This window comes from Musa acuminata, chromosome BXJ2-1 (assembly GCF_036884655.1).
Source record: "Musa acuminata AAA Group cultivar baxijiao chromosome BXJ2-1, Cavendish_Baxijiao_AAA, whole genome shotgun sequence".
In the NCBI taxonomy this organism is placed as follows: Eukaryota; Viridiplantae; Streptophyta; class Magnoliopsida; order Zingiberales; family Musaceae; genus Musa; species Musa acuminata.
Window position 1 is genome coordinate 14,294,781 of NC_088338.1, and position 12,107 is coordinate 14,306,887.

General features: G+C 46.7%; 1 pseudogene; it reads left to right on the forward strand.

Annotated features, from left to right (window-relative positions):
- The window catches only part of LOC135598201 (serine/threonine-protein kinase STY46-like), a 35,000-nt pseudogene that overhangs the window by 1,121 nt on the left and 21,772 nt on the right, over positions 1 to 12,107 (forward strand).

Below are 12,107 nucleotides of genomic sequence, written 5' to 3' on the forward strand. Positions count from 1 at the left end.
TAAGTTTAGACCAAAAATATAATTTTTATCAAACCAAATTAGATTTTATTGAAGTTGTGAAAATATTAAAATTATACTAGTAAAAGAAGAAAAGATTAAAAAAAAAACCTTAAAATGAGGCATAATAAGATTGAACTGTAGACCTCAAGTAACCTCTTAAGTGCCTCTTTGGTTTCATCCTTCTTACTCACCTAATAACCTATGATATTTTCTCTCATTCTTCAATCATTTTATCAGTTTTTTATCATATCTTCATAGAGGCTAGAAAACCCCAGCTTCAAGGAAGATTGACATAAGAAAACCTCAATTCTTTCCTTAATATAGATAGGATTTCAATCTTAAAGATTATAAACTAATTTTTTCGGTTGCTTTTGAGTAACTTATGCTTTGAATTAATCTTTAATTTTTAAATATATTTTATATGAATCTCTTATGTTTCTAAAGAATATAGTATGACTTTAATATAAGATTGGGGTATAGATTTGTCTCTTGCAGCAACAAACATATCATCAGTGTACAATAGTAAAGATACTATAAAATTGCTTGTCCTTTGATATAGTATCTAAGTGTCACACATATTGAATTACAATTAGCATGCAAATAGAAGCACATATAATATGTATATGTGACTCTTACCTAGTGATATGATTTATGATGTCTATACTTCATAAATATGATAAATGATATGTTAATATTTTTAGTTTTTAAAGTTGAAATTAATCTATGATATAGTTGAAATTAATGTTGAAATTAGTCTACCATAAATATGATTTATGATGTCTATACTACATGATCATTCAATGCAACAAGCCTAAGTGTACTAGCGAATTTGAGTATAAGATTAATCAATAATAATAAGTATGTATATAATGACTAGAAGTAACGGTTGAATTGTTAACTACCTTAAACAAATCTCAAAACTTAAATGAGTTTGATCATGATTAAAGTGAGGAAGTTTGAGTTTTAAACATTTAAGGATAATAAAATACTTAGGAATGAATGAAGTAATGAAAAATTAAATAGAGATAAAAATAAAAGAGAAGTGTTATACTAAAAATATTAGGATGCATAAGTGAGATTGAAGGATAAGTTTAGACCAAAAATATATTGTACCGTACCGTACCGAGCGAATGTCGAAATGCCGATATGATACGGTACGATATTTCAAACATTGCCTAAAATATTGGTTTGGTGGTTGTGTACTAACTCGTTTTTCAAAGATTGAGGGTTTGAAATCACACCCTGACACCTTAAACATTGGATTGGTAGTGGTATACTAGAACCACTCGTCAAAAGGTAGTTGGTTAAGACTTTGACTGTATGATAGTAAGGTCTTGATTGAAAAATCATTAAACAGATCAAGAAAAATTTCAATGTGTGTTGACTTGGAAATCTGCATTTTGACATGTAAAGAAAAACCGATGTTACCAAGCCACACATATGATAGTTTTTTCCCCAAGTAAAACGGGAGATGATGGATACATTATCTACACAACTTTCTCCAAGTCAGCTTATTTTGCAATTTTGGGTGAAAGAATTCTTGTGTTAACTAATTTTACTCTTTTATTTATGAATTTTGTAGTGAACTTCCTCGTTAGATGCATGTGATGTTTGTAGAATTAGCACAAAATTACTTCAATTTTGTGTGTTTCTTTGTGTATGATACCCTAGCACATAGATGTAGGTGTATGATTGCTGGTGGCCTTAGGTAACATTCAAATATATGAAGAATGTTAATGCTTGAAAGGTTGATTAGGAAACCACGTTATATAGAATTCATGAACCTATCGGTAAGTGGATGGAATTAGTTGACAGTTCTTGTTAACATTTGTCAGGGCTCGCTGTCAATAATTAACGAGCCAATCAACAAGTTGAGGCTAGTTGATTAGGTGAAGGTTAAATTGCTTTGTGTCATTTTGTGTTGACCTGAAGATTAAAACTTCAGTTGCATTTAAATGATTTTTTTTCTCTCTTTATGTTAGTGGATTGTGTATCTTCCCTGATTCAGTATCAAATATTTCTGTTACATACAAGTCGTAAATATTTCTATTACATGAAACTGATTGTTTTATCTCTAGATACCTTGCCTTATGTTTTGGCCTATGTAAATTTGTATCAATGTAGCTGAATTTGCTTTAGTTCCCTCAACTAATCTACTTATTCATCGCAGGTTGTTAAGGTTGCAGATTTTGGTGTAGCACGTGTTAAAGCTGAGTCTGGAGTTATGACTGCTGAAACAGGCACATATCGCTGGATGGCACCTGAGGTTATGATCCAGTGCTAATTTTTTTAATTCAAGTTCTAGTGTTAATTTCACTTCCTACCGCATCGTTGCTTTTATTTGTCTCACACCATAATTTGATCATAGTTTATACTGTTGACTGCACTTTTCACCAATTTTGTCAACATATGTGCCAACAGATATGGAAATTGTCGGAGAATCAGCTTGCTACTTTGTCCTTTTCATTATTTGTTTCTTGATCTATATATGCACTTGCTCAACATTCCCAAGGTTCTGCATGACCTTTCAGTTTTTGTTTCCACAACACAAAACTCTCTCAGGGAGCTTTTCGATTTCCTGCCAATCGGGTTTTGAGCTCAAGCCCATCTTTTCAGTAGTCCTATGTGTTTGGTATTAAAAAATCATGATTCTGGTGTGGGTCTCCATGATAGGTCATGCAGTTGACTTATAACTTTTGATTATCTTTTGATACAATTTGCTTGCTCATTTAGTTTTTTTTTTTTTTTGGGTCATTGTATGTGGTAAATTTTGATACTTTTTTGAACTTCCAGGTTTCTGTTAAAAATGCTAATCCTAGAAAAGATAGTTCTGAGTCTTCTGACTTCAAGAGAATGTTAACTGAAATTTATGGTTCACCCATGATAAAAACAAGGGGCTTGTTGAGCTTTAGATCTAGATCTTGCAAGGAACTTTTTTTTTAAATTTCATTTTGATCTGAGTGTTCTACAAATTAGTACCTTTGTGGTGTTGAACAAAGAGTAGTAGTTGCAAATTATTTCTAATATTGCCAGTGTCTTGAAATAAATGTTTAGCTGGAGTTGTGGATCACTGTCAGTTCCTTGTTTAGGAATATGGAAGATGAAGAAGAGTTGGGATGTTAATGATGGCTAAGGATCTGTGTATACACTGGAAAATTGCACATGATGGCATTGACTTAACTCTTTGCTAGGCAGAGTTTACTACCACTCTTGAAAGGTCCTTTTCTCTCTTTGATAGTAGAGGAAAACAAACCCGACAGGCACATTTAAGCAAATACGGCTGTAAAACATGGTGATGTATACATAATCCATATACTATGGGTTCTGTTGTGGGAAACAACTTTGAGCCATGGCCTCGGGGTCGATGCGGCTTGGTTCGAGTCTGAAAGACGGGGATCTCCCTGGGGGCGTTCCTCGAGCCCGCTGAGGAGGTCGGGGGCGGTGTCCGATTGGGACGGTGTAATCGTCTCTTCCGGGCAGGAACTCCTCGCCTGCGCGTCCGGAGGGGACCTTCGGACTCGCACCTGCACAAAGGTCGGGCCGGGGTGCTCGGCCCGACCCCTCCGATGATCAAGTTAGAGGAAGATATGGAGGGGGTTTCAAGAGAAGAAGTGTTTTAGTGTGTCTCGCCCCTGTCCCCCCTCTCCGTTTAGAATGCAAGGGTATTTATAGGGGAGTTTAGTGTTACCTGATGTGCCTGCCTGCAGGAGGCAGGCTCGTAACTCTGATGGCGTCTGACATTGCTGTTGGCGTTGCGTGGAGAACCGGACTGCCGTAGGGCATGGGCGAGCCTCGGTCGTCATTCTCCTCTGCCTCGGCCAAGCATGTTGGGTCAGACGACGATGAAGTCGTTGTCTGAGAGCGGGTGACGTCAGTGCACATCGCGTTGGCATTATTGCCCTCTTTGGGCAGAGTGTCGTCCAGGCATGGCTGACGTCGTGGCGCGTCATGTCGCCATTATTACCCTCATCATATTCCCCCCCGAAAGAAGCTATGCGTCGGTTGTCGCAAAAGGGGGAGTCCGAGGCATGGCTTCAGCCTCTAGTACCGCAGTAGTTTCAGGCGACATGAGGTCGAGGAGCACGTCTCGGGGAGCATGGAGCCGAGGAGCACGACGCAGGCGGGCTAGCCGCGCAGGTGTGTCTCGGGGGGCATGGAGCCGAGGAGCACGACGCAGGTGGGCTGGCCGCGCAGGTGTGGTCTCGGGCAACATGCGGCCGAGGAGCACGACGCAGGCGGGCTGGCCGCGCAGGTGTGGTCTCGGGGGGATGACGCCGAGGAGCACGATGCAGGCGGGCTGGCCACGCAGGTGTGTCTCGAGGAGCATGGGGCTGAGGAGCACAACGCAGGCGGGTAGGCCGCGCAGGTGTGGTCTCTGGCATCATGCGGCCGAGGATCACGACGCAGGCGAGCAGACCGCGCAAGCGTGGTCGCGAGGGTCATGCGACCGAGTAGCACGATGCAGGCGGGCAGAACGCGCAGGCGGGGTTTCGGGCACCATGCGGCCGAGTAGCACCACATAGGCGGGCAGGCCGCATGAGGTTGAGTCGAGCAGTGCATGGTCGAGGGAAGTGGCTCGGGCCGAGAGACAACTCAGGCGGGCAGGCCGCGCTAAGGTGGACTCGGCAGTGTATGGCCGAGGAGCTCGGCGCAGGCAGGCTGCGGCCGAGGGACCCCGCTCAGGCGGGCAGGCCGCTCTGAGGTGAACGCGGCAGTGTATGGCCGAGAAGCTCATCGCAGGCAGGCTGCGGCCGAGGGACCCCGCTCAGGCGGGCAGGCCGCTCTGAGGTGAACTCGGCGGTGTATGGCCGAGAAGCTCAGCGCAAGCAGGCTGCGACCGAGGGACCCCGCTCAAGCGGGCAGGCCGCTCTGAGGTGAACGCGATAGTGTATGGCCGAGAAGCTCAGCGCAGGCAGGCTACGGCCGAGGGACCCCGCTCAAGTGGGCAGGCCGCTCTGAGGTGAACTCTGTGGTGTATGGCCGAGAAGCTCGGCGTAGGCAGGCTGTGGCCGAGGGACCCCGCTCAGGCGGGCAGGCCGCTCTGAGGTGAACTCGGCAGTGTATGGCCGAGAAGCTCGGCGCAAGCAGGCTGCGACCGAGGGACCCCGCTCAGGCGGGCAGGCCGCTTTGAGGTGAACTCGGCGGTGTATGGCCGAGAAGCTCGGCGCAGGCAGGCTGCGGCCGAGGGACCCCGCTCATGTGGGCAGGCCGCTCTGAGATGAACTCGGCGGTGTATGGCTGAGAAGCTCGGCGCAGGCAGGCTGCGGCCGAGGGACCCCGCTCAGGCGGGCAGGCCGCTTTGAGGTGTGTCTCGGGAACATGGAGCCGAGGAGCACGACGCAGGCGGGCTGGCCGCGCAAGTGTGTCTCGGGAGCATGGAGCTAAGGAGCACGACGCAGGCGGGCTGGCCGCGCAGGTGTGTCTCGGGGAGCATGGGGCCGAGGAGCACGACGCAGGCGGGCAGGGCGCGCATGTGTGGTCTCGGGCATCATGCGGTTGAGAATCACGACGCAGGTGGGCAGACCACGCAGGCGTGGTCTCGAGGGTCATGCGACCGAGTAGCACGACATAGGCGGGCAGGCCACGCAGGCGCGGTCTCGGGCACCAGACCGAGAGGTGTGGCTCGGGCGGTAGGTCACCCTGAGGGAGGACTCGGTAGTCTACGACTGAGTCATGTAGATTCAGAAGGGTTTAAGCCGGGGCTAACCGTGAGCCGGGAGGTAGTCAGGTAGATATTGAACCTTCGCTCGGAAGAGACTGAGGCAGGGCTTAGATTTCTTTTCCTGGGGACTACATCGGGTAGCCACCACGGGTGCTTAGCCTCTCTTATGGAGCCCGCGGTCGGAAGTCGTCCCTTCTCGTTTCAGTCACCCAGGCCTCAGCTGCGATGTACCGGTTAGCCCGCTGGAGCATCTCTGGCACCGTAGTGGGAGGTCGCTCCGCGAGGGACCAGAGGAATCTAGAAGGTCGTAGACCTATGACAAACGCCTGCACTAACAGAGAGGGGTGAGTGTCCGACAAGCCCCAGATTTGCGTGGCAAAGCGATCCAAAAAATGTGAGAGGGGCTCGTCCTCCCTTTGTTTGAGTCCGAGGAGTAGTGCCGCGGAGGGCTTTGGCCGTGCGCAGGCTACGAAGTGGAGCTCAAAGTCATTGGCGAGCTGGTCGAAGGAAGTGATAGTCCCGGTCTTCAGGCCGCCATACCACGCGTGGGCCGACCCTCTCAAAGTGGTAGGAAACGCTCTGTACATCAGAGCATCAGAGGTTCCGTATAGCGCCATTTGGGCGCGAAAAGTAGCTACATTGTCTGCTGGGTCGGCGGAGCCATCGTAAGCGTCCAAAGAGGGGAGCTGGAAGTCTGGGGGGACTGTCAGATCCTGTATCTCGGGCGTGAAGAGAGACCCTTGGTGTGGGTCCTCCGCAAGCTCTCCCTTGGACCTGCGAACCTCTTTCTAGACCTCGTCGAGTCGTTGGCTGACGAAGCGCAACTGGGCCCGCAGAGAGTTCGAAGAGAGTGGCTCGGGTTCCGGGTTGCTAGTCATAGGTGCCCAGCAAGCCAATCACGTGAGTGATGGCACGTGTGACTTGATACAGAATCTTTTTGCTTATTATATTTTGGCGTATATTACTTTATAACTATTGTACATGTGCATATATATATTGTGATGTCCTTGGATTTGTGCAATGGGAATCGGATCGTGATGAGATCACGATAATGAGATCAATTCACCTTTAAACACATATCCTAAATAATCCCGGTCATAGGTTACTCGAGAGGGACATCGTGATAACCGGATAGACTGGTGTGCTGTATACCCGTCCATATGATGGATGTAGCTGGTCTCATAGCTGCTCGTGTAGGGACACTAGGGATACAGTACAGGTGCTCATTAGAGACTGAGTTCACTGATTGATCCGCTTACGGAATGTTGGATGGTTGATGATGCCTTATTGTCAGACAGCGATTCCGTAGTCCTAGTGGTGTATATGGTCCTTAGACTTGAGACACCAAGGATGTCCTGTATGAGTGCTCCACTCTTTAATACCAGACTTATAGGTTTGGCTGTCCAAGATCTAGTACAGCTGGTCATTGGGAGTGGTAGTCGACCTTAAGAGGGCTATTGAGTGTCGATAGAGAATCATCCACTCTCGGCGTCATGAGAGGAATATCCCATGTGTTTTTGCTCAGACAAATCCCTGGCCAGGGTCATTCGGGTTGAGAGAGAAAGAGTTCTCCAGGAGAATCCGATTAGAGCGAGACTCGAGTAGAAACCGTATGGGTCTGACAGCACCATGCTCGTTATACGGTCTCTGGGATATTAGATGGATGAGGGACTATAGGTACACGGTAACTGAGGACAGATAGGTCCAATGGATTGGATTCCCCCGTATCGTCTAGGGACTACAGCGTAGTGGCCTAGTACGCCCGTAGTCGATGAGTCGAGTGAATTATTACAGAGATAATAATTCACTGAGTTAGAAGAAGTTCTGACAGGTATGACTCACGGCCAACTCGATATTGGGCCTAGAGGGTCACACACATATGGTAGGCATTGCGATGAGTAGAGGTTCGGATATGAGATATCCGACAGAGCCCTTGTCTTATTGGATGCAGATCCAAAACCCACTAGGGGAGGACCCATTAGGGTTTGACAGGGGACCTCTATAAATAGGAGGGATTCAGAGCCTCATAAGCTAGAGCCTTTGCTTACCTTTCCTGTTCTCCTCTTCCTCTCCACCTCAGATTAGGCCTGGAGTTTTTGAGGAGCGTCGTGTGTGGATCGCCGCTGTGTGGATCACCGCTAGAGAGGAGGACGCTCGACCTCCTTTACCCTCTCCTAAAGATCTGCAAGGAAACTGGGATATACGATCTCCCTAGGTAACACAATCTACTCTATACGCAGTTTCATGTTTCGCGGATTTTTGCGCACCAATCTTCGCACGACGACGAACATCTTTTTGGGAATCGGGGATTTTGTTTTCTTGTTCTTCCGCTGCGCATGTGATGTCGCCCCCATGATTTCCCAATAGTGGTATCAGAGCCAGGTTGTTCGTGCGAATGATTGGTTTTGAAATGCGTGTGTTGTGTTTAGGAAGAATTTTGACGTCAAAATCGTTGACGCAAAAGCGAGAAAGGGCAGCAATAGTTGCTGCCCTCGATCTACGTGCGTGAAGCGCAGCCGAAGGCGGGCAGCACAGGGGCTGCGTCTGCAGTAGTCGGCCGGCGGCCTGCTTGCAGCAGGCTTGCTGCCGGCGGGGCTGGCAGCCCACGGGCAGAGGCGCCGCAGGGCAGCGGCGCCTGCCGCCGCTGCTCCCGCGGGCGAAACCCCCCCCACAGGGGCGGCCGCCCGGCAGGACAGCACCCCCTGCGGAGGCAGCGGCGCCCGAAGGGGGCGCCCACCCGCAGCGGCATCGCCGCCAGCAGGCGTGCCGCCTGCAGGCGAGGGCAGTGCCATCATTCGCCGCACAGGCCGCCGCCGGCAGGGTGGCGGCGGCGGCACCAGCGAAAGGGGAAAGGGCATTAGGGTTTTCTGAGCAAAAGACAGTTTTGCCCCTCGGAATTTGAGAATTTCTAGTTTCTGTCTTTTGTCTAAATTACGAAAATACCCCTATATATTCAGAAATTCCCTACATGTCCCTTATTTCAGAAAATATTAATTAATTAAAAGGTTTAGTTGATTATTATTTTTATTATTATCTAGTAGTCCTACATTATGTTGATTATTTATACATGTGATGTATGATGTGTGGACGGATGATCATGGACCGTGTGATGTGTGTACTTGTGATTATTATTATTGAGGTCTGCGAGCCTCCATTATATTTCTCGTTTATTGTCGGGCCTGCGTGCCTATGATTAAGTTGTAATCACATGAGGAGGCGCAGCGGGAGCGTGGATGCGATAGCGGGACCCACGAGACGGATGATCGCGATGCATGAAGATGCATCAAGATGTCGACGGAACCGACGAGGACGAGATAGACGATCACAGGGCATGGAGATGCACCGTTGCACACATAGATCTTGATGTGAGTGATTAGGCCTACTGGCTCGGGCCTAATCATATTAGGTTGTGGTCCATGATCATCTGGTGTGATTGCTTATACACATACTAGATATGTATATATATTTGCATGCGATGTAGATATATATTAAATATGTATATGTGTGACATGTCATATTAGGAGACCAAATCATATAAACATCTCTCGATAATATTAAGTCGGTAAACGTGAGGCAATTAGATTGACCCACGTGGCCTTCCATCGTTATGAGTAGGAACCGATTCCCGGTGTAGGTTGAGTTGGTCGAGTCCCTCGAGACTCACCTATATCGCGATTCGCTATCTTGCTTACGATATAGAGATGTCACCGGTAACCTGAGGGCATGGTATACTTGGTCGAGTCCCTCGAGGGTATATCATCAAATCAGACTCATCTTGTAACGAAGGTGTTGACTTAACCGAGCATCATGGTTGGTCAAGTCCCTCGAGGCCATGGTGATTCGGAGGCCGAACAGGACGGGAATCACAAGGAGTTGTGATCGGCAAGAGTTGCCTACCTTTTAGGCTTAGTGTGATTGGTCGAGTCCCTCGAGGTTACACTAAGACGCTGATTGGATCCTGATCCCCACTAGAAGTCTGCCGAAGACTTCATTTTCACGTGTTGAGGGTGTCACGTGACTCGTTAGTAAAATAGTGGGAGCATACTAAGATAGAAGTCCATATCTTGATAGTTTATTTCTTACAAAATCTGCATGTTATTTATTTCTGCTGCATTTTTATTTTCAGAAAATGTCGCTTTCAAATCCTTTACATGACATACTTGATGTCAACCGCCTCACTGGTCCAAATTATACGGATTGGCTCCATAACTTGAGAATTGTTCTCACAGCAGAGAAAATCGTGTACGTCCTTGATACAGTGATGCCTACGCCCGAAGAAGGGGCAAACGAGGATGAGATCGCTCGCTACGTGAAGTACATTGATGACTCCACTCTTGCTCAGTGCTATATGTTGGGCTCTATGACTCCTGAGTTACAGAGACAGCATGAAAAGATGGATGCCAGATCCATTCTCCTACATGTCCGCAAATTGTTTGAGGAACAGGGAAGGACTCAGCGATATGAGATATCTAAGAGCCTCTTCCGCGCTAGGATGACTGAGGGGACACCGGTTCAGAACCATGTCCTAAAGATGATTGAGTGGAGAGAGAAACTCACAGGTCTAGGAATGGTCCTAGAGGATAACTTGTGTGTGGACATTGTGCTTCAGTCCCTACCAGATTCCTTTCCATAGTTCATAATGAATTTTAATATGAACAAGCTTGATGTGACTCTCACAAAGCTCCTCAATATGTTGAGGGAGGCAGAGAGTACTTTTAAGAAAGAGAAGCCAGTTCTCTATACTGGTGAGACCAGAAAGAAAAGGAAAGCAGAAAGGTCCCTTAAGAAGGGAAAGGGCAAGGGCAAACTAGGTAAAGCAAAGGTTGCTAAGAAAGACCCAGTAAAGGACAAAGGCCAATGCTTCCACTGTGGTAAAGATGGGCACTGGAAGAGGAATTGCAAAGAGTACCTTGCCAAAAGGGCGAAACAAGAAGCTTGGTGAAGCTTCAGGTACATTCATTTTCAATCTCCAATTGTTAGATTTTTGTGATAGTGCATTGGTATTGGATACCAATATTGCTTATCACATCTACAATTTATTATAAATTCTAGCAAAGCTAAGGGGAGATTGACGAGAGGAATATTGCATAAAGGTTTGTTTATGCAAGACACTACTCCACATATCATGAATGTAAGTGTCTAAGAGGAAACGAGATGAAGTGAACAGTGCATACCTGTGGCATTGTAGGCTAGGTCACATCCATGAAAGAAGGATTCAAAAGTTACTAAATGATAGATATCTAGATCCATTCGACTACGTGTCATATACAACTTGTGAACCTTGCATTTGTGGAAAATTGACCAACTCTTCATTTAGTGGAATTGGAGAGAGAGCCACTGAGTTGTTGGAACTCATACATAGTGATGTATGTGGACCCATGTCAACTCATGCCATTGGAGGTTACTCCTACTTCATTACATTTAATGATGATTTCTCAAGGTATGGATATGTGTACTTAATGAAGTACAAGTCCGAGGCTTTTGAGAAATTCAGAGAGTATAAGAATGAGGTGGAGAACTAGACTGGAAAGAGTATCAAAACTCTTCGATCAGATCGAGGTGAGTACTTAAGTACAGAGTTTACTCAGTTCCTCAAGGACCATGGGATATTATCCCAATGGACACCTCCTTACACACCTCAGCTTAACGGTGTCTCTGAAAGGAGAAATCGTACGTTATTAGATATGGTACGGTCCATGATGAGTTTCGCTGACCTACCCATCTCATTCTGGGGATATGCCCTAGAAACCGCAGCTTACCTTCTAAACAGAATTCCAACTAAGTCGGTAGTGTCTACACCATATGGGATATGGAAAGGGAAGAAGCCTGATCTTAAGGTTGTTAAGATTTGGGGCTGCCTTGCCCATGTTAAAAGACATAACCCCGATAAGTTAGAATCAAGGACAGAGCGATGCAAATTTGTGGGACACCCCAAGGAAACTTGTGGGTATTATTTCTATCATCTCGAGGATCAAAAGGTCTTTGTAGCTAAGAGAGCAGTGTTCCTTGAGAAGGAACATTCTTTGCGGAGATAGTGGGAGAATGATAGAGTTGAGCGAGGTTGGAGAACCATGCTCAAGCACCACTCTACAGCCCGAGTCTGTTCAGGTACCTAATACACAAGTTTCAACTTTACGTAAGTCTGATAGAGTATCCCATCCTCCTGAGAGATATGTGGGACATATTAGAGAAGAGGATGTTGAGGATATTGATCCTCAGACCTACAAGGAGGCTATTATGAGTATAGACTGCGGGAAGTGGCAAGAAGCCATGAATTCTGAGATGGATTCTATGTACTCCAATAAGGTTTGGAACCTAGTTGATGCGCCCGAAGGTATTGTACCCATCGGTTGCAAGTGGATCTTTAAGAAACAGATCGGAGTAGATGGAAAGGTAGAGACTTATAAAGCAAGGCTAGTGGCTAAGGGGTATCATCAAAGGCAAG